Below are 27,564 nucleotides of genomic sequence, written 5' to 3'. Positions count from 1 at the left end.
GAACATCACAGCAGAAGCATGTAGTGGAACAAAGCTGCTCAGCTCAGGGTGGCTGGCAAACTCGGAAAGAGAGGGAGGGAGGGGGAGGGATCCTGACATTCTCTTCAAGGTCACTCCCACAATGACCTACTTCCCCCAACTGGGTCCCACCTCCCAAAGTTTGCACCACCTGCTAATGGTGCCGAGGCACTGGGACCGAGCCTTTCCCATATGACCTTTGGGAGTATTTCAGATCCAAACAATAATACACACTATATACATTTAAGAATTTATATACTGTATTATTCTTCTTTTGGATGTCTGTGTAATACTTTTTTTGCTGAACTCCCTGAAGTAAAGTAAAGCAATATAAATAAAGTAACAGAGTCAGATCCTAAATAGCACTGCCTCAGGAGAGGATCAGGTGTTTTGGTCTAAAGGTCTGAAGCATTTCACCTCCATCTTCATCATATAGGACTGGTTGCCATTGACAGACACCATGAGGGAGGCCTCTGAGGTTGCAGCACCATTTGCAGATGTATAGCCAAGAAAAAGCTCTAGAGACCCATGAATCCAGGTCACCCACTGCCACTGGATCTCTGAATTCCTGACTCATCTGCTCTGCATCCTTTGAATTAAACAAATACCATTAGATCGCATACCCTTGGTTTATTAGGATTTATGTACGTCCTTTTTTCATCCCTATAAAAAACAAAATTTAGCCAAAGAACATATATATATATATATATAAACTTCATTAGACTCTAATTTGAAGATTTGTCAGCATTAATGTTTTAATCCCTTCTTCGCCCTACTCCTACATGGGTTCATCATTTGAATGTAAACATTTACTTTTAATTTGACTTGAGAAAATGAGTCCAGAAACTCATGTGTTTCTCTATTTAGAAAGTAGAGTTCAGGTTTAATTTCCCATTCTTTTTCCCTCTACAGTTAAAAAACGTTGGAGGGTAGAGGTTTCTTCAGGGCACATTCCAGAACTTCAGATAAAACTGGGATGCTCCTGACACATTCCCGTTGACATTTCACTTCTCACACCCTCTGGTTCCTCTTTAGCATTTGTTTGTAAATAGCTCCCAAACAGCTGTAAACCAGGCCAGAGAGAAGACCAGCAACTGGCCATGGGTAACTAGCTGCCCAGCGTGACTCAGGGTGTCCACAGGGCTGCATCAGGGAGAACTGTTGCCTCCAGCACTAACTTCCTCTCATTCACAATTTTCACTCACAGAGGGAATAAAGAAAAGGTACCGAGATTTTGGTTGCTCTAGCGTATAGTGGAATTTCATGATGAAGTAGACAGGAAAATAACAGATGGTGCGTTGAACGTAAATATATGAAAATATCCTTGTAGCTAAAATAGAAGGCTGGCAGTCCCAGGGGAGTGAAGCAAAAACAGAGAAGACGCCCCACTGTCTCTCGCTCTTCTCATTTTTATCTCATGTCTCAGTTACAGGCTATGTCTTAAATACTCTCACTCATCACCCCCAAATTGTGGTCTTCGATGAGACCCTTACCTCTGGTCTCTGCACCATTTCCCTGTCTCATCTCTGCTCAGATCACTTCCTTGTGCTCCTTCTCTTTCATCTTTGCTATTTTTTAGGCTCTTTTAAGGCTCATTCTTCCCTTATTTTCATGTCTCTAGATTAGTCTGTTAGAATGATTCCAAATCCTGTGCTGAGCCTTTGCCACTTTGATTTCTTTTCTCTTTCCTCTTGTTTACTTATAATTGAGCAGTACTCACCATCCCTACCACCAACACCATTTTCTGTCTCTACTCCTGGTATTTTCTCTTGCTCCTGGTTTGAGATGTAAGCATTTGCTTGCTCGTATGTGTACTCCCCACACTATTCATTCTATGCAGTAATGCAACCAAGGAGAAGCCCTTGTCACATAGCACTATCCTGTTTGGAATTTCAAATGGCCCCAGAAAGGTGAGCTAAATAAACCTCTTTTCTTCATGAGTAGCCTGTTTCAGTTCTTTTGTTATAGTGATGAAAAGCTGATGAATAAAAGCGCCCATTTTTTTTAACCACATATAAATATGTAAATATTTTGTCTTGTAAACATCCTACAGTACTTTTGGGTTAGCAGAGACTATCAAAGTCTATGAAAGTAGCACATTTCCTTGACTTGAACAGAAAATTAGATCTTATTTCTTTTCCTGCGGCTTAATGCCTTAGTTTTAGGTCAACAGAGAGCAATTTAAAAACCAGCAAATGAAGCAAAAAAATTACATGTATATGTATATGTATAAATACATATATATGTATGTGTATGTATATATGTGTGTGTGTGTGTATCAGTGTCTAATGAACTGGATTGTATTTTCAATAGACAGATGGCATTGTGAATTTTAATACTGGCTAGGTTGCCTTCTGTGTGCTCTTCTCAAGGGTGAAACTTAAAGAAAATACTCCAAGATCATTTCTGCACTTTCCAGCAGCATCAGCAGGAGTGTGAAATAATTCTTCTTTTCAGTCTGCTCAACTTGTACTTGATTAGTCTATTATGCTATATAAAGACCACAAAAAAAGCATACTTCAAGTGTGGTGTCTGTCACATCCCAGATTGGGAAAGGGTACTAGACTGTTTGCTCAAGGATATAATTTTGCCCTTTTTCTTAATTAGCAGTTGGAAGAATGCAAGGCATAAGAAACAGGGTGACATAGAAAATAAATGCTGTTCACCTGCAGCCAACAGCATTCTAAATTAAGCTATTTTTCTGTTCTTTTGAACTTGCCATAGTCACGTTAGAAAAAGAATGATCTGATTTCAAAATATGAAAGAAAATGCGTGAACCAGAAATATTGTGTCTTACCTAAATATGAAGCTCTTTCTTGAGCTAGCTGAGCATTCTTCACTCTCTGAATTCTCTTTTCATTTGCAGTCACAGTTTAATTATGTAATTACTCAGAGTTTATTTTTAAAACACACAAGTACTGCCTCTGACCTTTGAAAACCACAGAGCAATGCAGAATTATAGGTGATGTAATTTTTTTGGCTTTTAATTATTATTACTGGTGTTGACATTTGTGTTTAGAATTAAACTAGAGTATGTGATGCCCCCCAACTTACTGGTATCATGATATCAAGTCATTAGGTGGAATTACAAACAGTATCAGTCAATATTCAAAGGGTGTTTATTGAGCACCTCTTCTATGGCAAGATTATTTTTGGCACTCATCTCTAAGTAGGGTTACCAGACTTAGCAAAACAACAAAATAAAAAGCAAAATGAAATAAGCTGAAAAACAGTATAGGACACTCAAACTTAAATTTCAGATTAATAACGAATCTTTTTAAAAATTATTTATTTATATTTTTGGTACTGTGGATTGAACCCATGGGTACTTTATCACTGAGTTATATACCCGTTCCTTCTTATTTTTTATTTTGAGTCAGGATCTCTCTAAGTGTCTGAGGCTGGCCTCAAATTTGCAATTCTACTGACTCAACCTCCCAAGATGCTCTTGTTTTAGGTGTGGACCAGCATGCCAGGCAATGAATCATTTTTAAAGAATAAGTATGTTCCATATAATGCATGGACATGTTTATACTAAAAATAATTAGCTGTTACCTGAAATTTATATTTAATTGAGCATCGTGTATTCTGTCAATGCTCCTTAATAGATAAAAAAAATTATAGTTCCTGATCTTGACAAATTTCTTGAACTGCAAACATCAGCTATAGGGATAGATCTGTAGCAGGAGTGAAGTGACATACATTATCGATCACAGTGGGAGGTGATGCTAACTTAGTCCAGTTTTCTTTCTTCACTACAAAAGTGTCCATGGGCTACTCAAAAATTTTTAACTGTATGCTGATATCCTTCAGTTCTACCTGAGACTGATACCCTCTCCTCTCAAATGTGTTCTTACTCAAATTGGCACAGACTTGTAAGTGAATAACTAAGTCAGTTCTGCTGATCTGAGCAAGCCTATGGGAATTTGTCACCCTGGGTGTGTGTAACTGGGAAATTCTGCAGTCCTATGATATTAGATTTTGATTTTACCTAACACAGCACAAAAGCAGAAGCCCTTAACTGATTTGGAAGTTGCATTCAGACACAAGCTTTACTTCTTGCTTCTAAGAAGCAAGAAATTGTACTGTAACAACTATGTGATGTTTTTTTCTATCATCAAGGTCCACATGCCATAGCTGATTTCTGATCCAAATGCTGTCATATACTCATGATTGCCAGATTATTGCCCTGACGCAAGAAGGTGAAATTTGAACAGAACTGATTTTAGAATCTCTGGACTTCAATTAACACTGCATACTCTTCTACCTGGATTGATTCTTAGCCCATCTATAAAGTTGGGTAATTTATAAGGGTTTTGCAATTCTAGAAACCCATAGTTTTAATTAATATATATATATATTTAGCCTTGTATTTATTTTCAAAGTAGGGGTCCCAAAGACAAATGCCTACAAAGGTCACTTCAGTAACTAAGTGATAAGCCAGACAGAGTCCACAGACAGTAAGTATCTTTCAGGCTAGCAGGTGATTTTCAGTCAGTATTTGGGATGAGGGAATTTAAGGCCACTCTTTTTATATCTTGAGAAATCAGCAAATAAAAAACTCTCAGTAAGTTTTTTAAACTGTCGATGTGGTCTTTAGGACTGTAGGAAGGGTTTTTTTTTTTTTTTTTTTTTTTTTCTTTTAGCAGGTTTCAAATCACTGGAAATTTCATCTTTACTTACAACCTACCTCTATATTTTGAAGTAGCGTGCAGATTTTGAACAAACACTCCAGAATTTGCATGTGTGGAATGTGTGTATTAGTGTTATCCTCTTCTAATTAATGGTCTTGTATTAATATTTATAATTATGATCAACTCAACATTTGTATGGTCCAAAAAGCCTGTTACTCTTCAATAAAACCGTGTTATATGAGTATTATTATTATTCCATCATACAGTGGTTCTTTTAACTTTTACGCTTTAACAAACTACCTCCAAAAGTAATGTCTCAAAGCAATAACGATTTATTTCCAATGACCTTGTGGACTGGCAACCTGGGTGGTTCTGCTGGTGTCACCTGGGATCATTCATGTGGTGATGTAATTTGATGACTCAGTTGAGGCTGTGGAGGCCACGTCAGGTTCAGTCACGTGTCGGCTAATTATTAGCTCATAGCTGGATACAGCATGTGTTCTCCTCATGGTCTCTCATTCTCCAACAGGTTGCATGGAATCTTCATGGTATAGGATTCCGACTTCAGGAGAGTGAAAATGTAAGCTGCAAAACCCTTTGATGCTTGGGCCCAGGACTGGCATAAATCTATATCCGTTGTGTTCTGTTGGTCTACACCATTCATAACGCTAGCCCAGATTCAGTGTGGGAGGGGACTACACAAGGGCATCTAGAGAGGCATGCTTCACCTGAGGACATTTTGTAGCACTCTACCACACATGGAAACCTAAACCGATGCATAGAATGCTTGATAACAGGCGTTAACTCATGCTGTTCTTTCCATTTTGCAAATAACTGTATTATTTATTTGTTTTCTTCCACATTTAATATTGGTACATTATAGTTGTACATAATGACGGGATTTGTTTTTACCTAGTCATACATGCACACAATTTGACAATATGATTTGGCCAATATCACTCCTCAACTCCCCTGTCCCTCCTCACCTCCCACTCCTTGGTCCCTTTCCTCTACTTTGTAAATCATGCTATTTTTAATAGGCAGAACTGAGTTTAAAATCCATAGAAGTTTCTCATTCCTACAGTCAAAGGCGATTATCCTAATAATGTTGCTGTTTACCTAAAGTACCTTCCTTGAAAGATAGCATTTATTTAGGTATATAAGTTCTTGTTTCTTTGTTTTTAAGTTTATCTCATAATTATTCTTAGAACTAAAAAACCTATGTATGGAGAATTTTAAACAACTACAGTTAACACCTGATTTTCTGTGCTTTGACTTAAATGCTAGAAAAAGATAGAAAAATACAGACTGACATTTAGATCCTTACTTTGCCTTTATAGGTAGAAAAGACAGACAATGCAGAATCAGTTGCATCTAGAATAAGGCAATGGAGAAGGAGAAGGAAGGTAGGTAATAAACCTTCTTTTCAAAAAATCTAAAAGATGAATCCATAACTATAGACAGTTCTCTGAAAAACATTTTATCAATGTTCTTAGCTAGTCTTCAGTGGGGTTAGAAGTGCATTTTGAGACTTGAATGCATTATTGAAAATGATTTCTCCAAACAAACAAAGATTTTATGTCCTAGAAAATTAAGTTTCTGACCAGAATGTCAGATCAGACAGATGCAATATCAATTCTTAACATACTAGGAAAAGTATTGAGATACTTCATGCAAACCAAAAGGACTGTTCATTGGTAAGGTGTCCTGAGTATTCTATTTGAGTTACAAATCAACCTACAAAATTTAATTTAAAATATTTTATTAACTGCTCCAAGTTGACCTAACTTTTCTTTATCAGATGTTAAAAAAAAAACTAGTTTCATTGGATTAGTCATCAATTATTTATAAATTGCTTCCTTTCTCCCAAGAATGTTACATATTTTTGTGATTCTATTTAGATCTGTATATAAGGAAATAAACCAAAAAAGAGTTACAGTGAGTTGGTTTCATGAGACCAAGAAGAAGTTGAAAACTTTTGGGTCTAGGAGAAATTTTCAAGATTTGTGAGAAGTCAATGTTGACTATTTGAAGCAATGACATATGTATTGACTCCTGGGAGATAAGAAAAGTTTTGCTTTTAGGATAAAATATAGGAAATCTGAGAGGCTCTTTTTATTCCAGTCTTACCATCCAACAGCTTTGAACTTGTTAAGTGATTTTCCTTCACCCCAGTTTCTACCCAGTGTAATGGGTATTTTGTATGAGCTGACCTTAGGGATATAACAGGATATATATTTTTTTCATCCATAGATTTAAAATAGCTCTAGTTGACTGGTCAGGAAGATCACTGGCTTCATCATGGCCCTGCTCTGGTTTTGCCTTTTTCTCAAGTCCATTCGGGACAGTAACAGGTGAAGGTATGATACGAGCAAATAGTGGGGGTGGTGCTGGTGCTTCTGAAATGAGGACAGTAAGTTGGGTTCCACCACAAACAGAAGTGGGTGAGCGGGCTATTTGTCTCCTCTGCGTTCACACCCTCATGGAAAGTCCCAGACTTTTCTGATAGATGAACACAACACAAGACTGCCATTGTTCTGTTTTCTTACAACAGTAACAAGGTAAAACTGAGCTACGGTTTTTCTCCCTGGGGAACATCGAGTCTATCATGATATTTTATTACAGACAAATCAATCAAGTGTAAAAAAGTAGCTACAGGTAACTAAAGTGACCTGCTCACAGACTTTGAAGCAAGCTAGAGTGGGTGCTTCAAAACTTAAGGGATATCATGAAAACACTCGAAATCTTTAAACTGAACATTATTCATATATTCAATAAATACTTGTGAAAAACAAGTATGTTTGGAGTACTCTGCTTGACATCAGAGATAGTCCTGAACAAGACAGGACTTCATGGAGCTTGTGTAGGAGATGCTGCTATTTCAAAAGGAATACCTAATCCTTGCCAACATGGGTTGAATGAAAACCATCCCAGGGTCCAGAGGATCTCGCAAACAATAATCTTCTCATGATATGATGCTCAACTAAATAACAGTAGACACAGCTGCTTACATAGGAGAATGCTTTGTTTTATGCAACAAGACATTACACTTTATTACAGTCTCCATGCAAATAATTTTTGCTGAGATATTTCAAAGGGTCAGGTTTAGGAATAAAATAGAAAAGCAGCTGTATCTATTTGCATATATTTGCATGAACACAGCACATGTTTCATTGGAAATTAGAATTTTTAAATTACTTCAAACATGCAAGCTTTGTTTTCCTTTCTCAATGCCTTCTTATTTATTTTCTATTTATTTTCCCCAACTACACATACCAGAGGTATAGAATATTTTAAAACTCTTCTTTATATGTTATAAAGATACAATATTTGCCTTTTATAAATCTTGTAGATATTATACAATCCTCCTAAAATTTGAGCTCGGTGAAAGGGGCAACCAGATTAATTATAGATTGTCTAGTATTAGAGAATGATAAAGAAAAAAATAATAAATATTACACCCCAGTCTTCTAAATTGTAGTCAAAGGGTGTGGTTCCACTTGTAATCCTCTTCATGTATACACAAAATACCTTTTTAATACATTTTTAGGTAGGTCAGCCTTTCATTGAACCTTCAGCTGTTCTGTTTTTTTAATCATTTTTGTTAAATCATTAACAATGGCAATACTAATGACTATTATTGTGCTATTTCCTAGAAATATACCAATCATGTTGTTAAGTATCTTTGCCATTTTATATAGTAGGAAAACAATCCAATGAGGTAGGAAATGTAATCATATTAATTTTCAAATGAAGAAACTGAGCTTTACATAAATGACATGAACAGAATTTAATACATATGTTAAGCGTTGGTATGAAAATATGATTATACATTCTTTATATGAACTATAAGCAGGCAGAAATATAGACAGTAAAGTGGATTTTATTCTCACTTCCTTTACTGAAATTAGTAGTTTATAAAGAAAACAAGTCTAAATTATCAGCCAATGTATAAGGCCAGCATTAACCTGATACCAAAACCAGACAAGAACCCTATAAGAAAATTATAGACCATTATCCCTGTGAACACAAATGTAAAATTTTTCATAAAATACTAGAAAGCCAAATTTGGTAGCACATTAAAAGGATCAGACACCATAATCAAGAGGAATTTATCCTTGAGATGTAAGGGTAATTCCACATATTAATAATCACATTAACAAAATGAAGGTAAAAGTTATGAGAGCATCTCAAAAAGTGCAACAAATTTTGGACAAAATTCAACATCTTTTAATGGTAAAATTCTCAATAAATTTAAGTATAGAAGGAAAATACCTCAACATAATGAAGGCCGCATATGGCAAGCCCACAACTAACATCAAACTCAACGGTGAGAAACTGGAAGCTTTTCCTCTACGATCAGGAATAGGATTGAGGATGCTCATGTTCACTACTGTCCACTCAATACAACACAGGAAACCTTAGCCAGAGCAATTAGTCAAGAAAGAAGAAACAAAAGGCATCTAAACTGGAAAGGAAGAAGTAAGAGTCTCTGTTTCCAAATACCATCTTATATGTAGAAAATCCTAAAGACGATTAAAAAAAAAGTTAGAACTAGTAAATTCAGCAAAATTGCAGCATACAATGTGATGGGCTGACAGATCTGGCTCCATGAGAATGTTCTAGGCCAGACTCTAAGGGAAATGACTAAACAGACTGCATTTTGCTCTGAGACTCCATGTTATGTAGGAAATAAGTTTCTCCCATGGGAACACCCCGCCTCTGTGCCCATCATCAGTTACTTCGTGTGACATGTTTAACAATACAAAATGACAATTCTTATGTAATGAAAAATTGCTCTTTTGATTTCTATTGTTCTTAACCAATGTACCATGTAAATGGTAATTGTGTGGATGTTAGTAACCATTCTTCAGTTTGAACCTAGGTAAGGGTTGTTTTGACCCACTTTCCCCTCTATTGATGATCTCATGATATTAGTTTGTAATTTCAAATCATAGCATCAGACTCTTATGATTGATGTGATTTTTGGTATAAGAACCCCTACAATTCTATGGTCGGGGCTGTTCTCCCAATAGCCATTTTTTGGGGCATTGTGTGAGACAGTCAGCCGGCCAGCTTAATAAAGACTTTCAAATTTGGACTTCTCAGTGGTGACTGGTCTGTTCTTAAGTTGCGCCCCATAACACAAAATCAACACACAAAAGTTGGCAGTATTTTTGCACAATGAGATATTTAAAAAGAAATATATAAACAATTTAATTTACAAGAGAATTAAAGAAATAATTCAGAAATCAATGTCATCAAAAGGTGAGCAATTCATACACTAAAAACTATACAACTTTGATGAATGGAGTTGAAGAACAAAAAATGGAGTGATATCAAATGTTGATTGATTGGAAGAATGATAGTGTTAAAACATTCACACTACCTGAAGAGATGTACTCATTCAATAAACCCCCATCAAAATTTGAATGGATAAGAGTGAAATTGGGTCTTGATCTCACACCATATGAAACTGATAAAAGGCCAATATGTGAAATATATAAGGAAGCCAAACAACTTAATAGTAATAAAAAAATCTGATTTAAAAATGAGCAAAAGAGTACTGGGGATATAGCTCAGTTGGTAGAGTGCTTGCCTGTTGAACATAGGACCCTGGGTTCAATCAATCCCCAGCACCACAAAAAAAAAAAAAAAAAAAAAAAAAGAGCAAAAGAACTGAGTAAAGTTTTTTTCAAAAGAAGATATACAAATTGCCAATGGGTATATAACAAAATACTCAACATTATTAACAATCAGGTAAATGCAAATGAAAATCATCAAAATTTCTAAAGATAACTAGTGGTGACGAAGATGTAAAGAAGAACACTTCTGCACTGTAGATAAGAGCATAAATTAGTACAGTCATTTTATAAAAAAGCCTGGAGGTTCTCTCAACAAATTGAAAATAGAACTACCATACATACTATCCAGTAACCCCACTTTTGCCTATCATGAAAAATCATTATGTTGAAGAGACATCTGCATGCCAATGTCAATTGTAGTATTATTCACAGCAGCCAAAATATGGAATCAACCTAAGTGCACATCAAAGGATAAATGGATAAAGAAAATGTGGAATTCTATGCATCCTTGAAAAAAGAGAAATTTGGTCATTGGAGACAATATGGGATGGACCTACAGCATGCTATGCTAAGTGAAATAAGGGACAGAAAGACAGATACCACGTTATCCCTTCTATGGGGAAATCTAACAGTGCTGAACTCAAAGAAATCAGTAGTACAATGGTGGGTTCCAAAGTTAGAGAAAAACAGAGGGAAGATGTTGGTCAGAGGATACAAAGTTTCAGTTGATTAGAATGAATAAATTCTGGAGCCCCAGTGTACAGTGTGCAGACTATAGTTAATGAAAATATATCATGCACTTGGGGAGGGACAGTACTTTGTAAATTTGAAAAGAGAATTATCAGTTAAAAAATACTGGGTAGGTAGGTAGATAGGCCAAGAACATGAACATAGCCTGCTAGCTCCTCTCACATTGTTTTGTTTAATTTCGAAAGAAAGCATGCCTACTGCTTGAATTGAGTTTAAAAGCGTACTGATATCAAAATGAATAATTCTTAAAGTAAAAGTCATAAAACCACACATTATAAAGAAGAGAATTAAAACAAAATTGCAAATCCCAGACTATTCAATTACAACTTGATTTTTTGCCCTTTAAATCATCTTGCCTAGAAAGAAAATGACAATTTTCATAATTTAGTAACTGGTTGATTTGCAACTATACTCACACTTACCAAAAATATGTTCTCGGTTTTGCGCTAAAAAAAATGTAATGGAAACCATTAGGCCAACAAGAGGTACGATTGTAAAAACAAACAGACAAACAAAAAACCCCAACACATTGCTTTTCTATCTTCTAGTATTTCAAAACATAAAATAATTATCTTTTTCTTCATCAATTCAGAGATTTGGCTTGAAGTTCCTCTGCAATTCAATGTGCCTTCCTCCCCTTCAAGCCATCCAGCATCTTAATTCTGACACAGTCTACCTACAAATCCAGTTCCTGCCTCACACTATGACTTATAACTCACAATATGTATTATATAGTCTTTTCTCCATTTATTTTTTAACCTACTAAAGATTCAATATTACTCTTTTCTCTGCAAGTACATCCTGAAGACTTCTATATACTTATAATGTATAACTTTGGAGGATTTATGTCTAAGCGTGTGTGTGTGTGTGTGTGTGTGTGTGTGTGTATGTGTGTGTAATCACGCCTGTTGTGGTGTGGGCAGAAGTTTCAAGGATTGTGAAGGTTGAGAACCTCTGTGTTAGAATGTTGTCAAATGAATCCATGGAATTCCTTATCCAAGAATGTCTTAAAACTAGAGTATTTCTCTGCTTAAAATGAGTTAAAGTATTTCTAAAGAAAGAAACCAATTCCAGATATGTATCTACCCTAATGCTTAATCTGGCTTAATATCACTTTCATATAATGGCTTCAGAGTAAATTCCAGGATCAGAGATACCTTAAATTTTTTTAACTGATTAATTTTTGTCATTTCTTCAAAGAGCAAAATTAACAACAAAGTTGGATAATACAATGCTATTTGTGAAGCAGGGTGTGATAGTTCATCCTAGTCCATTTGTCCTGCTATTACAAAATAAATGAGACTGGGTAATTTATAAACAACAGAAATTTATTTCTCACAGCTTTGGAGGCTGGGGAATCCCAAGACCAAGGCACCAGCATGTTTGGTGTCTGATGAGCAGCTCATCACTGTTCCATAATGGGATCATGAATGCTGCATCCTCCAGAAGGGACAGGCACTATGTCCTCATGTGGAGCAAGGGATGGACACAAGGGGACTGAACTTCTTCTTGCTGGCCCTTTTATAAGGCTACTGATGTCATTACTGAGAACGGAGCCTTTGTAGACTAATCACCTGTTGCCTGCGGAAGGACCCACCTGTTAATATGTTGCATTGGGGATTAAATTTCAACATGAATTCTGGAGCAGACACAAACATTCAAATAAAAGCATAGTAAAAATACCTCTCTATTGGAAGTTAAGCCTTTTAGATTCTAGTTCCATCTCCATTACTCATTAGTTTTTGACAACTGGAAGACACTTGATTTCCAGTATCTTTTTTTAAAAAAAACTATGCAATTTTTATTTTTTTAAATTTATTTTTGTTATTTTTTAGATATACATGACAGTAGAGTGTATTTTGGCATATTACGCATATATGGACTATAACTTATTCTAATTAGGATCCCATTATTGTGATTGAACATAATGTGTAGTTATACTGATCGTGTATTTGTATATGAAAATAGGAAAGGTATGTCTGAATCATTCTACTGTCTTTTCCAGAACTATCCCCTTTCCCTTCCCCTCACTCACTATTGTTCAATCCAGAGAACCTCTATTCCTCCTCACTCCCCCCACCTATTGTGAGTTAGTATCTGAATATAAAAGAGAATATTTGGCCTTTGATTTTTTGGGATTGGCTTTTTTCTCTTAACATGATAGTTTCCAGTACTATCCATTTACTGGAAAATCCCATGATTTCATTTTTCTTCATGACTGACTAATATTCCATTGTTTATATATACCACATTTTCTTTATCCATTCCTCTGTTGAGGAACACCTAGGTTGGTTCCATAGCTTAGCTATTGTGAATTGAGCTGCTATAAACATTGATGTGGCTGCATCACTGTAGTATGCTGATTTTACACCCTTTGGGTATAAACCAAGGAGTGGGATAACTGGGTCAAATGGTGGTTTCTGAGTTGCAACAATTTGCAGTCCCACCAGCAATGTATGAGTGCATCTTTACCCCACATACTCGCCAACATTTACTGTTACTTGTACTCTTGATAATTGTCATTCTGTCTGGGGTGAGATAGAATCTCGGTGTAAGTTTAACTCACAATTTCTCTAATTGCTATTGATGTTAAACATTTTTTCATATATTAGTTAACCATTATTATTTCTTCTATGAAGTATGTATTCAATTCTTTGACCCACTTATTGATTGGGTTATTTGTGTTTTTGGTGTTAAGTTTTTTGATTTCTTTCTATATCCTGGAGATTAATGCTCTAACTGAGTTGCAGGTGGCAAAGATTTTCTCCCATTCTGTAGGCTCTCTCCTCACATTCTTGTTTCCTTTGCTGTGAAGAAGCTTTAGTTTGACACAATCCCATTTATTGATTCTTGATTTTACTTCTTGTGCTTTAAGAGTTTTTGGAGGAAGTTGGTTCCTAATCCAACATGATGGAGAGCTGGGTCTACATTTTCTTCTATTAGGTGCAGGATCTCTGATCTAATGCCTTGGTCCTTGATCCTCTTAGAGTTGAGTTTTGCACAGGGTGGATGATAGGGGTTCAATGTCATTCTGCTACTTATGGATTTCCAGTTTTCCCAACACCATTTGCTGAGGAGACCATCTTTTCTCCAGTGTATGTTTATGGTGCCTTTGTATAGTATGAGATAACTGTTTTTATGTGGATTTGTCTCTGTGTCTTCTATTCTGTTCCACTGGTCTTTGTGTTTGTTTTGGTGCCAATATCCATGCGTTTTTTTTTTTTTGTCTGTTTGTTTTGTTTTTTTACTATAGCTCTGTAATATAATTTAAGACCTGGTATTGTGATGTCTCCTGCTTTACTCTTCTCACTAAGAATTACTTTGGCTATTTTGGTATTATTATGGTATTTGGCTATATCACTCTTATTTTTCTAAATGAATTTCATGACTGCTTTTTCTATTTCAGTGAAGAACAGCATTAGTATTTTAATAGGAATTACATAAATCTGTATAGTACTTTTGATAATATGACCATTTTGAGAATATTAATTCTGCCTAGCCAAGAACATGGGAGATCTTTCCACCTTCTAAGATCTTTCTTTCCTTACTGTTCTGTAGTTTTCATTGTAGAGGTCTTTCAACTCTTTTATTAGATTGATTCCCAAGTATTTTATTTTTTAAAATTTTTTTGAGGCTGTTGTGAATGGGATAGTTTTCCTAATTTCTCTTTCAGCTGATTCTTTAGTTCCTAGAAATGCAATCGATTTATGGGTGTTAATTTTATATACTGCTACTTTGCTGAATTTGTTTATGAGTTCCAGAAGTTTTCTGATGGAAGTTTTTGTGTCTTTCAAATATAGAATCATGTCATTTGAAAATAGCGTTACTTCGAGCTCTTCTTTTCCTATTTGTATCCCTTTAACTTATTTCTTTTGCCTAATGGAATTTTCATGACTATGTTGAATAGATGTGGTGAAAGTGGTCATTTTTGTCTTGTTCCAGTTTTGAGAGGGAATATTTTCAATTTTTCTCCATTTAGAATGATTTTGACCATCAAAAGCCTTTCCCTCGAAGAAAAGTCCAGGACTAGACACTTTGTCAGCTGAATTCTACCACACATTTAAAGAAGACATAGCACCAATACTTCTCAAATTATACCATAAAATATAAAAGGAGGGAACCCTTTCAGACTCATTCTGTGAAGTTGGTATCACCCTGACACCAAAACCAGACAAAGACACATCAAGGAAAGAAAACTTTGGACCAATATTCCTGATGAATACACATGTAAAAATTCTTAATAAAATATTAATATTGGCAAATTATATACAAAAACATGAAAAAGATGGTGTACCTTGATCAAGTGGTGTTCATCCCAGGAATGAAGTGTTGGTTCAACATATGGAAATTGATAAATGTAATTCATCACATCGCTAGACTTACAGACAAGAATCACATGATTATCTCACTACACAGAGAAAAATAATTTGACAAAATACAGCATCCATTCATGTCCAAAACACTAGAAAAACTAAGGATAGTAGGAACATACCTCAACACTAATTTCTAGTATCTTAATGTCATTCTATCGCATATTAAGAACTTACTGCCTTTGTAAGATGATATTAACACATTTTGTCATCTTTCACAGCAAGACTAGCTGAATAGAGCTACATTGAAAGGCAAAATAAAAACTTTGAGTTAATTTAATAATCTGTGCAATAAGAAACCAAAGTTTTTAAGTTTCTGTTATGAACTACTTTGTTATTGAACTAAACACTGCTAAGCATGTGTTCTACCACTGAGTTACATCCCTAGCCTGCCTCCCTTTTTTTTCAAGTATTATCTTAGCACAAATGTTTTTGAACCCTCTCTTTCATAGGCAAGAACTGAAGAGTCAGAAAGGTTTAGAAATGCCCAAATTAGGATCAGTACCTCAATTTGGTTAGATCCCACTGGTCCATTTGAAATAATCAGAGGCAATAAAGCATAGAATTCAATACTGCACTCTGAACTCATGCAGAAGATTCGACTCCCTCTTAGACTCCTGAATTAGTTTATCTCTTAAGTTCCTAAATCATATTGATAGAACTGCTTGACATCAACATCAAGTTAAATGTACTTATGAACACTGTTCTTCTTGCTTCTAGCCTATATCCTATTATATCTTTACTAGCCATAAGTACATACAATTAAAAATTATAAGGAATGATAGGATAAATTGACCTGCTTTCAAAATGCCTATCAATTTGCATTGAAAGAATTTAAAACAGACATGTCATATCAAATATGATGTGCTTTTGACATCACTTTATAATGACTAGAGGTATAATAGAAGTAATTTGCTATGAAATAATAAAAAATACATTGTAAGTATATTTCTTTGTAATATAATAATTCTTTTTTAAAATTATTTATTTTTAAATATTTTACAGACTGCATTTTGATTCATTGTACACAAATGGGGTACATCATCCTGTTTCTATGGTTGTACACAATGTAGAACCACACCATTCGTGTAATCATACATGTACATAGGGTAATGATGTCTGTCTCATTCCACCATTTTTCATAGCCCCCTCTCATTTCCTTCTACATAATCTAAAGTTCCTTCATTCTTCTCTCACTCCCCATACCCACCACCCCCATTATATATCATTCTCCACTTATCAGGGAAAACGTTTGGCCCTTGGTTCTTTGAAATTGGCCTATTTCACTTAGCATGATATTCTCCAATTCCATCCATTTATTTGCAAATGCCATAATATTATTATTCTTTATGGCTGATTAATATTCCACTGTTTCTTTATCCATTCATTTGTTGAAGGGCATCTAGGTTTGTTCCACAATCTAGCTATTGTGAATTGAGCTGCTAAAAACAGTGATGTGGCTGTGTTACTGTAGGATGCTGATTTTAAGTCCTTTGAGTATAAACTAAGGAATAGGATAACTGGGTCAAAAGGTGGGTACATTCCAAGTTTTCTGAGGACTCTCCACACTGCTTTCCAGAGTGGCTGCACCAATTTGCAACCCCACCAGAATGTAAAAGTGTACCTTTTTCCCCACATCCATGCCAACACCTACTATTGCTTGTGTTCTTGATAATAGTCATTCTAATTGAAGTAAGATGATATCTTACAGTTTTTAATTTTCATTTCTCTAATTACTAGAGATGTTGAACACTTTTTCATATATTTATTAATTGCCCATATATCTTCTGTATAGTGCCTGTCCAGTTCCTTGGCCCATTTATTGATTGGGTTCTTTGTATTTTTGGTGTAAAGTTTTGTACATTCTTTATAAATTTTAGAGATAAGTGTTCTATCTGAAGTGCATGTGGAAAAGATTTTCTCCCACTCTGTAGGCATTCTCTTCATGTTCTTGATTGTGTCCTTTGCTGAGAAAAAGCTTTTTAGTTTGAGTCCATCCCATTTATTGAAGCTTGCTTTTATTTCTTGTGTTTTGGGAGTCTCGTTGAGAAAGTCTGATCCTAAGGTAACATGATGAAGATTTGGCCCTACTTTGTCTTCATTTAGGTGTATGTAGGGTCTCTGGTCTAATTTCTAAGTCCTTGATCCATTTTGAGTTGTGTTTTGTTCAGGGTGAGAGACAGAGGTTTAATTTCATTTTATTGCATGTAGATTTCTAGTTTTTCCAGCACGATTTGTTGAACAGGCTATCTTTTCTCCATTGTATGTTTTTGGCTTCTTTGTCTAGTATGAGGTGCCTATTTATGAGGTTTTGTCACTGTGTCTTCTATTCTGTACCATTGGTCTGCCTGTCTATTTTGGTGCCAATACCATGACATTTTTGTTAATATTGCTCTGTAGTATAGTTTAATGTCTGGTATTGTGATACCTCCTGTTTCACTTTTTCTACTCAGGATTGTTTGGTTTCTTGTTCTTCCAGATGAAGTTCATAATTGCTTTTTCTATTTTTATGAGGAATTTCATTGGGATTTTAATTGGAATTGCATTGAATCTGTAGTATGGCCATTTTGACAATGTTAATTCTGCCTATCCAAGAACATGGGAGATCTTTCCATCTTGTAAGGTTTTCTTTAATTTCTTTCTTTAGTGTCTGTAGTTTTCATTGTAGAGGTCTTTCACCTCTTTTGTTAGATTAATTCCCTATTTTGTTTTATTTATTTTTGACATTCTGTAATGGTCTTGTCTCATATAATATGGACAAAAGACCGACTTTTAAAGAAAAATTAGACAGTTAATTTAAGAATACTTGATAAAAGTCTGTGCCCAAATTATGTACACTCTTAAAGGTTTCATCATTTGTCTAGTTATGCATATCAACTTTCTACTACTCTTAGATATTTTGATTAATTTTTTGCACTTAGATATATAATGTGATCTTTGCTGATAAGTGAACGTTTTCTAATAATGTAAAGATATTAGAAAGCAGGTAATTGATCCAAAAATAGAAATTTTAACTATATCATAGGACTTGAATTTTGTGTTGTATGATTTGCACTAAGACTCAAAGTTTCCAAAGAAAGCAAGAAAATGATGATATCAAAAACAAGTTGATTCAAGAGCAGATTAAGGATGATTCTAGAATTTAAGAAGCTGATATCTTACTCAATTGCATTAGAAATACTTTTATGAAGAATTTTTGCATCCAAATAATTCAGAGGAAAAAGAAGGAAAAAAAATCATTGAAAGATAATTTAGGAAATTTAACAAGAAGGAGGTCACTCAGAAAAATTGGGGTGAAGTAACACCATGGTTAAAAAATAAAGAAGTGACAGGGTGATATTCAGGGAAGAAGGTAAATGTGAGTCTGAGAAGTTATTAACAAAGTAGCATGAGGAAAGTATAAGGGGAAATAATGAAAATCGCAAGTTTCATATTCATTTGAGTGATCGCAGAGGTACACACACCTTTACCCTGAAGACCTCAAAAGCATCCCTGGGTCCAAGAGCTCTGATGTGACACACCATCTCCACTTGAGTTTCATTTTTATTACCATATATTTCATCCTTGCCGCCCAAGTTATTACCATGGTAATTGTTGAATTTCTCATTACAGAAAGCCAGCCTTTCATAAATATTTTATGTGGCTATTATTGGCAGACACACTGTCAGTTTTTTAAGAAATATGGAAATTCTGTAATTTGAGGTGATTCATTATTTATCTTTTTTTCTAATTTTAATGAATACAAGTGTCTCATATTCATTAAAAATAGAACAACAAAAATATCCATCTAGTCATTATTCTTTTGATTGATCTGCCCCATTAAGCTAAAGATCCAAGCAGACTACCTGAAAAACACCTTAATTCTTCTTTAAAGAACATAATCAAACTGAAATTATTTGCTTCTGGAGATTGTTAATTTCATTTTATGGATATGGGATTTTTTTTTCTGGATTGAATTATATTAACATTCCTTTTCATTCTTATTGTTCAACAAATTCTTAGTAATAAAGCAGAGCTAAATGGTACATATTAAACATCACTCATTTAATCTTGGAGCAAGAGAGTTAGAAGTAGTACTTTTATTTCTTTATAAAAGAGACAGAGTATTTCATTTTATTAACTGATAAATGCATAGGTGTGTGTCACTTGTGTATATAAAGAGATTTAGAACGATCACATAATTACTCATTCATATATTTAGATTTCAGAATCTTCTGGGATTGACACCTGCTTTCCCTCTCACTGCACAGAAAGCCTCCTGGTTCTCTGTAATGTCACAGAGTAGTGGGTTGTAGAATCACTCAGAACCAAACCCAAACTGCTGTACTGTTATTTTGATGATGAGTGGAGAGAAACTTCTAAAGATGCCTTGGTGATGGGAAAATATTTCTTGGAACTGAAATATACAATTTTTAAAAAATAATCCTCAGTTCTTACTTCTTTACCATATTTCATTTATTTTTGCCAAATGTACTTAATGTAAGACAACTGTTTTCCTCAAAATTTTCATGTTTTCCCTTTCTTGCCATATGTACCAAATGTAAGGCAATTTTTTCTTAACATTCTTCAGAAAAGAGGACTATACCCTTAAGAAATCTCTCATGTACTACATCTTCAACATTTTATTTTGAACAACAAAGTTGACCTTGCCTTAAATTTTCATCATTGCAGAAAATTCTGCAATGTACCATGGTATATAATTTTAAATTTCTGGATAATTAAGATAATTAACTACAAATTTGAAATCTGATGATTTCACCTCTATGCGAATATTTCAAGTTGATCAAAAATAATTTGGAAGACTTGATGAGTTATCTTACATTTGAGATATTTTTATATTTGAGTACACACAATACAATATTTAAAATATAATTATTTTATAAAAGTCAATGTCTTAAATGTTCAGTGCAGCCTATTAATTTTAGGACATAGCTGATATTGACAACAAACTTTGAAAAGCAGGTATTAAAGTTGCAAATTCTAAAGTAGTAAATATAAAATTTCATATTTAATCAAAGTTTCACAGCTTTCATAGTCCCTGATTTCATTTCATCATGACATTTATACTCTAAGCTTCTATTATACAAAAGGACCCAGAGGCATCAAATGACAGGTTGTGTGAAACTATAATACAGAATAGTAAAATTTCTATTTAAGAAAGAGTAAGAATTGTATTTCCTTTAAATATACTTTCTCCCTTGACCTGATAAGAAATCCTGTAGGATTAGCAGCCTTTCCTACCCGCTGATAGAGAGCTCAGCTTAAACAAATGAATCTTAATGAAACTTAGTAGAAAAAGAATCTAAGACTGGTTTCTAAATGTAAAAATACATTCATTCTACTCAGAAGTATGGAAGGTTTTTTTTTTTTTTTTTTTTTTTTTTTGCAAGTAAAGGTCTTTGGCTGTGTGGATTTCTTAAAGAAATAGTATCCAAAGCCTTTCATTGGTATTACATTTTGATTCAAAGTTTGTGTGAAGTGAATTGATTAATTTGTCAGGGTTCTCCCAATCTCCCTTTTCATCTGGACCAACTTTCTCCTGACATTTTGAATTTAGAAAGGAGAAGGGATCCCCCATGAAACTCTTTTAGAGAGAACAATCTTAATTGTGAAAGTCCTATGTACCCCTTCACAGGATGCCACCCAGAAAATTGGGAGAGGGATGGCCGGGGAGGAAGTGATTTTGTTAGGAATTGAAGCACAGGCACAAAGAAGTCGTTCTGAAGAATTGGGTATTCATTCATCAAATATTAATGGAGGTTCAACTACTGATCTGTGTACTTTGTAGAGACTTCACCTAAAATATCGACTGGTTAATAGTTCTTCATCATTCCTTGGAATTAACTCTCAAGTGAAGGAAAGAAACAATTTAGTTAACCCACAAACACAATTTGACAACATTTATTATAGGACCTCTCCAATTTTTGATATACAGCAAGAACATGCATTCTATCAAGGAGAGACAAACAAATGAAAATAGCCAAATGAATAAATAAATAAAATGGCAGCCTTGAAGTAGGGCTATGCTAGAAAGATCTCTATTTAGGCTGATGAGAAGAAGCAACAAAGGCTTGTTGAGGGTTTACAGATGTTCTGTAAAGGGTAGAACACGGCACATTGGAGGAGACAAGAGAAATTGAGAGTGGGAAGAAAAGATAAAAAAACAAGAACAGTGACCTAAATAGCACTGGTGAAGTAAAAAGAAAACAGGTCATGTGAGATCAGAAAGGTCAAGTTAAGGAGCTGGGATTTAGGTTTTATTTTATATGCAGCAAAGCTTTCAGAAAGTGAAAGGTTGGGGGGAGAAATATGAATGGAATGGGTTGTGAGTGGATGTAGAGATTAGTTTGGAAGATTTGGGATCTCAAATAAAAAATGGTGGCATCTTGGATTAGAATGGGATTTTAAAATCATTTTCAATTTAGAGTAGTATGCTGGATTTTATCTTCAGACTGGAAAGCATTAAGTCAACCTCAGAAATGGCCAACTTACTTTAGAGTAGAAGTTCAACCCTGGTGTTTCAGAGAACTCTTATCTTTAGGAGATCTGAAAAGGGATGGGCAAAAAGGAGGTAATAATCAAATAATCAAATTAGATAGTTTTGTTTTGAAGCCTCTGACATGAGAGGCATTAACAATGAAAAAAAAAAAAAAAGCCATCTTTTCTTGTTCATTTCCTAAGGATCTAGAGTTAAACTGAGCACCTTGCACATAAATCCTCACTAAACTTTTATGAGGGATCTAATATTGTCTTTAGGTTAGGACATCAACCAAGATATTGGAAAGTTAGGTAATTAACTTAAAATCACATGACTTGTGAGTTCAGTTTTTTTCTTTTTAATAAAAAAAGCAAATTTGTTTAAGAAAGGATCTTTGGAAAATGTATGCAGGGGGGTATAATTTCAGAGTTAGGGAGTTTTTTTGTTACTGATGATTTTTTGTTATTGCATGAGAGACATCAGAGGATTCAAGAAAGGATTGTATCTCCTTGAATTCAGGCATTTCTTCTAATGAATAGCTGGTGCTGGCAGCAAATAGATTTTGTTGTTTTGTAAATAAAGGAGGTTCAATTTTTTATACATAAGAAAAATGTTCAGAGAGGTATAAAGTATTGAAGATTAGAGAGAGAGTAAAAATGTGTGTTAATAAAAGGCGGAACAGAATTGAGACAGAAGTGATGCTAGGGTGGAGGTGACAAAGGACCTGGTTCCTGCCCAACAGCATTTACAAGTAGAGAGGTAAGGTAGGCACTCGTAGCAGTGAGGAAGAATCAATCAAAAGAGATGCCAGTGTTCCTCAGGCAGTTGTCCCTTTGGTATTCATGCAAGTCAACATTTCCATGAAGAATCTAGCCTGCTAGAAAGTAAAGCAGCTGTAGCCTGCCATTGGAACTGAAGGAAAAAAAATGGAACTATGACTGTGGCTTAGTGTGAAAACCCGCAAAACAAAATGTCAATGAAAGCCTCATGGATTTTGAGGCCTATACCCGAATCAGAGTGAACCAGCGGATTCAAAAAATAGCATTTATTGGCTGGGCACTGTGATGAACGCCTGCAATCCCAGTACTCAGGAGGCTGAGGCAGGAAGATCACAATGACCAATATCCATTTTACTAGAATCAGTAGTACTTTTCTTAAAAAGAATATATAAAAAAATCAGCTGTAACAAAATTCAAAAATTGAATACGCAGCTATAATCACTTTTTCAAGATGCTACTAAAAAGCATTTTCTATATTTTATGAATCATATTTGAAATGAAGACACAAATTTTACCTAGTACTGATTGCCTGTACAATATATGAAATTTGTATCATAATTTTCCACTTGTGATTATGAAGATTTTACCTTATTTCTAGTTTTATAATTATAATTTTAATGGATGCTACATTAAGTGAATTAAAATCATGATTTGCAATTTGATTATATCCTGAGAATATGTTTCAGCATGTACTGATTTAAAGTGTGATGATTTTTTTTTGCCTCTGTTGCCAAATTGCTTATCCATGGTTGTACAAATTTAGGCTGTCACCAACAATGTGTGAAGTAATACTACTCTACTACTGTTTTAAAGTAGATTTTTTCACATTTATTATTTCTATTCTTTCCCACATTCTAAAGCTAATATTTAGCTAGAAATACACTAACATTTTTGTGAATTGCCTGTTCATATCCTTTTATCATTATCTAATGTATTTTTACTTTATTTTTCTAACTTGTATGATTTTTAAATATAAACATTTCATGTGTCATTATTCAAATCTACTGATGCTTTTGTCAGTGTGAGAGAAAACACTCTATTTTTAAAAATATAATTTATTTGCATCTATCTTTAAAGCACTTATAAATAGAGTAATTCGGGTTTATATTGTGAGATACGTATCTAAATTAATTCTCCCTCATCTCACAAATTGCAAGAAATTCCTCATCAATGTTTATGAAACTCTCCAGCCTTCCAACATGGTGTTGTGATTTCTCTTTTAGGATATGCTTAATTGTTATGTACACAGTTCTCTCTTCCCAGCTTCTCTCTTCTCTTTCAACATTTACATAGTTATTCTTTAGTAAGCTTTTTGAGAACCAAAAAACATAATTGGCATTTCCTTTTATTTCCCAATGTTCTGCCCAGGAGGCAGTCAGTAAATGTTTATTGTTGTTGACACTGAAATAAAACATGGAGAAGAGACAAATATCAAGTATTCTATTTGGTCGTCAGCGTCTGCTAGGCTGACTCCCATCAGGAACAGCATGAGACATTTTCCAATGTTAAGCAATGAGAGGATGATTATGTGATAACCTCCAAGGTACAAAGGAATCCTACAGGTGGGTCCAGCTGCCTGACATTGTGAATTATTTGGGGGCTCCTCCATATAGTGGATGACTTGGGAGAGGAGGCTGAGAGGATCTGGGAATGTTTCAGCGAAATGAACAGTGTCATAAAAACAAAATTGAAATTTTGAAAAGGCTGCCGAGGAGAAGAACATAAGAAGTCAATCAATAAAGGTAGCTGACTACCTTCCATTTCATTCCTCTTACTTTCCAAAGAACATGAATCATTAGGCGAAAACATACAAGGTTTTATGAATTCTTATAACTTCCTTATGATTTGTATTTTTTTTTAATTCTCTTTCTCTTTTCAGATGGTTTTTAGCAGCAAAAACTCTGTTTTTTTTTTTTTCTTTTCTTTTTTTTTTTTTTTTTAACTGAAAATAAATTCTAACTCTGAGGAACAGGAAGGTAAAAGAGAAACTAAGCCAAGTCCAGTCTTAGTGTACCTGAAAGATGAGGTGTGAGTGAAGGAAGAGCTGCTTCTAAAACAGAAGTAGCTCAGAGGGAAGAATCACTGCAGCCCAGAGAAGAACCACAGGAGGTGGCTTTGCAGCCATCCCAGAGCTGAAGTGAGGTGAGGGCTGAGCCGGCAGGAGGCCTCTGTGTAGGTTCAGGACCTGCTGGCTGTCTCTCTTCCTTTATGCAGAGGTCTCCTTTCTGTGCTCTTTCCTTTCCTTGCTTTCCTCTACTCACATGTGTTTACCTCTTGGACCTCTTTTCACTTTCAAAATGTCTTGCTGGGTGATATCAACTCTATGCAAATGCTCTCCAAATTTATGGCTCCGAGTTCTGCCCATTCAATTAACTTAAATGTCCCACACACTGCTTCTGGGATGATTCTTGTGAGGCCCCCACAGACAAATTCAGTACTTTCAAAGCCAAGTTCATTATTCTTCCCACTCTGCATCAGCTACTTTTTTATATTCTCTTTCTTAATTAATAACTTCACCATCCACACAGTCACTCAAGCAAGAAATATTGCAACTTCCTCAAGCGTCCTTCTGCTTTATACCCCAAAATGAAATGTTCGCATCCTGTGTTCACATCAGTCCTGCTCCTTTGAAATGTCTCTAAGTTAAATTTTATCATGGCTACTGTTTTGAAGGGCTCTTGCCTCCAGGATGCTTTACTCATTTTAATCTTTTCCATCTCTGATAATCCTCCTCTGTACTGGTCATAGTTTTGTAAAATACACACCTGATTTTGATAGTTTTTTTTTTTTTTTTCTGGTACTGGGGATCGAACTCAGGGCCTTGTGCTTGCAAGGCAAGCACTCTACCAGCTGAGCTATCTCCCCAGCCCTTGATAGTTTATTTTTAAGTAAACATAAATGTCACCACTTTATATGAAGTTCAAGATTGACCCCACTTTTTTTTAGATTTATTAATGGCCACACTCATTCATGGATTCTAAATTTGAGCCACACTGGACTGTTTTTCTCTTCTATAAACACGCTTTGCAGTATCAATCTTCCACAGCTATATAATAAGTTCAGAAAAATTCATCAGGAAGAATTAACCCTTTTCTCTTTTTCTTCCTCCCCAAACACATTGTCTTATACTGCAAACCCTCTCAATAGCCTTGCAAAAGTTTGTACCTTACAGAAACACCCACTCATTGAAGCAGAGACAATGTGGCATCTCCATCCTTGTCCCCTTCTGAACCTTCTGTAAACTTCATCACAGTACTTTGCACACAAGAAAGTATCCATTAGATGTGCCTTAATAAATTGAATGTTGCCTTCTGTTTATCTAAGGTATTCTACCTAGATCTCTGGCTGTTACCTATAGCTTTCTACAGGGTTTGACACTTTCAAAACTTCTATGTACATACATGGAAAATGATCTAGATGGTATACACAAAAATCACTTACTTCTAGAAAGGAAGATTGGGTGGAGGGATTGTTTTAATCAGGCTTTCCATCAGTGTGACCAAAAGACTCTACAAGAACATATAGAGGAGATAAAGTTTACTTGAGGCTCATAGCTTCAGAGGTCTCAGTTCATAGACCACCAACTCCATTGCTCTGGATCTAAGGTGAGGCATAAAATCAAAGAAAGTGTGTGAAGGAGGAAAGCAGGTCAAGACATGGCAATCAGGAAGCAGAGAGAGAGCCCTGATCACTAGAGACAAAATTTATATCCCAAAGGCATGTCCTTCATGACGTACTTCCTCCCAGCATACTTTACCTCCCTCCGGTTACCACCTAGTTAATCCATGAAAGTGGATTAATGCATTGATTTAGCTAAGACTCCTATAACCCAATCATTTCAACTCTAAACATTCTTGCATTGTCTCTAATGAGCTTTTGTGGGACACCTAATATCTAAACCATACCAAGGATGCCATCTTCTTTTTAATGAAAACATTTTATCACATCAAATTCTTGATGAATAGCCAACATGAGGAGTGTATAAAATATCTTCTTGACTACACACCTAAGAGTATTAAGTCTGGAAGAGCATTTCAGACTTTAAAACAGAAAGGAAGATAAAATGGAGTGTATATTGCTTCCCAAAGGCTACAGTCTATTTTGAATATTTAAAAGATAATAATTTGTTTTTTTATAAATATAAATATCATTTGAATAACTTCTTTTAAGAATTTTTTCCTTAGCTATTAATGTAACTGAGAAGAAATTACTTCTAGTTAATATATTTATCACAAGATACATTGAATCACTCATGTCATAATTAAAAAAATAGTTATTAAGAATATATAATAGAGGCTTTTTCCACGGAGCGATCCAAGATGGTGGACTAGAGGGTGACTGCATCTCCAGTTGCTCCAGAACCCAGGATTCAAGAAGGGGAGGCATTGAGAGACTCGGACTAAAATAGAACCATGGGGTGAGTCTCCCCCACCTGGTGAAGCTCAGCCAGGGCGGCAGGCCCGGATTCGGGTGGCTTATTAGAGTAGGGCAGGGCAGCTAGAGTCTCCCCAAGGCAGCCCTGAGCACTCCGGAGGTAAGCTCCTCCCACAGGGACAGATTCTCCAGCTTCTCGGAGCAGGCCCTCCACTGAGAGCCTTTCTGCACAGAACCAGCTCCAAGTCCCTGAGCCAGCGCATGGCAAGCTTCGGCCCACACGCAGGATGCTTCAGAGACCAGACAGGGCAGCCAGGGACTTCCCCAAGCACTCCGGCTCCCTCTGGCAGGAAATGCCTTTCTAGGCTAACTTCTCGGAGCAGACAGCCCAGTGAGAGCCTTTCTACACAGAGCCAGCCACAAGTCCCCAAGCCAGCGGAGAACTACAACCTGCAAGCAGCCTCTGGGACCAGGGCAGGGCAGCCAGAGACCTCTCCAGGTCTCTCTCCCTGGAACCAGTAGTGGGTTAGGGGCAGCGTTCTTTGGAAGCACTGCATTATCAAGTTACCCCAAGAC

At 35.4% G+C, this 27,564-nt stretch overlaps 1 long non-coding RNA gene across 1 annotated transcript in view; it reads right to left on the bottom strand.

The window, feature by feature from the left end:
• LOC306661303 overlaps nt 1-2,884 on the bottom strand; it is an 84,093-nt gene extending 81,209 nt beyond the window's left edge. The window contains exon 1 of the long non-coding RNA XR_013763846.1: nt 2,816-2,884. This is a non-coding gene — a long non-coding RNA (uncharacterized lncRNA). The remainder of the gene's footprint in view (nt 1-2,815) is intronic.
• Between the last annotated feature and the right edge of the window lie 24,680 nt (nt 2,885-27,564).

Source organism: Sciurus vulgaris (genome assembly GCF_902686455.1).
Source record: "Sciurus vulgaris genome assembly, chromosome: 5".
Classification (NCBI taxonomy): Eukaryota; Metazoa; Chordata; class Mammalia; order Rodentia; family Sciuridae; genus Sciurus; species Sciurus vulgaris.
Note: the sequence above shows the minus strand (reverse complement) of the source record. Positions and strands in the feature narration are given on the sequence as shown.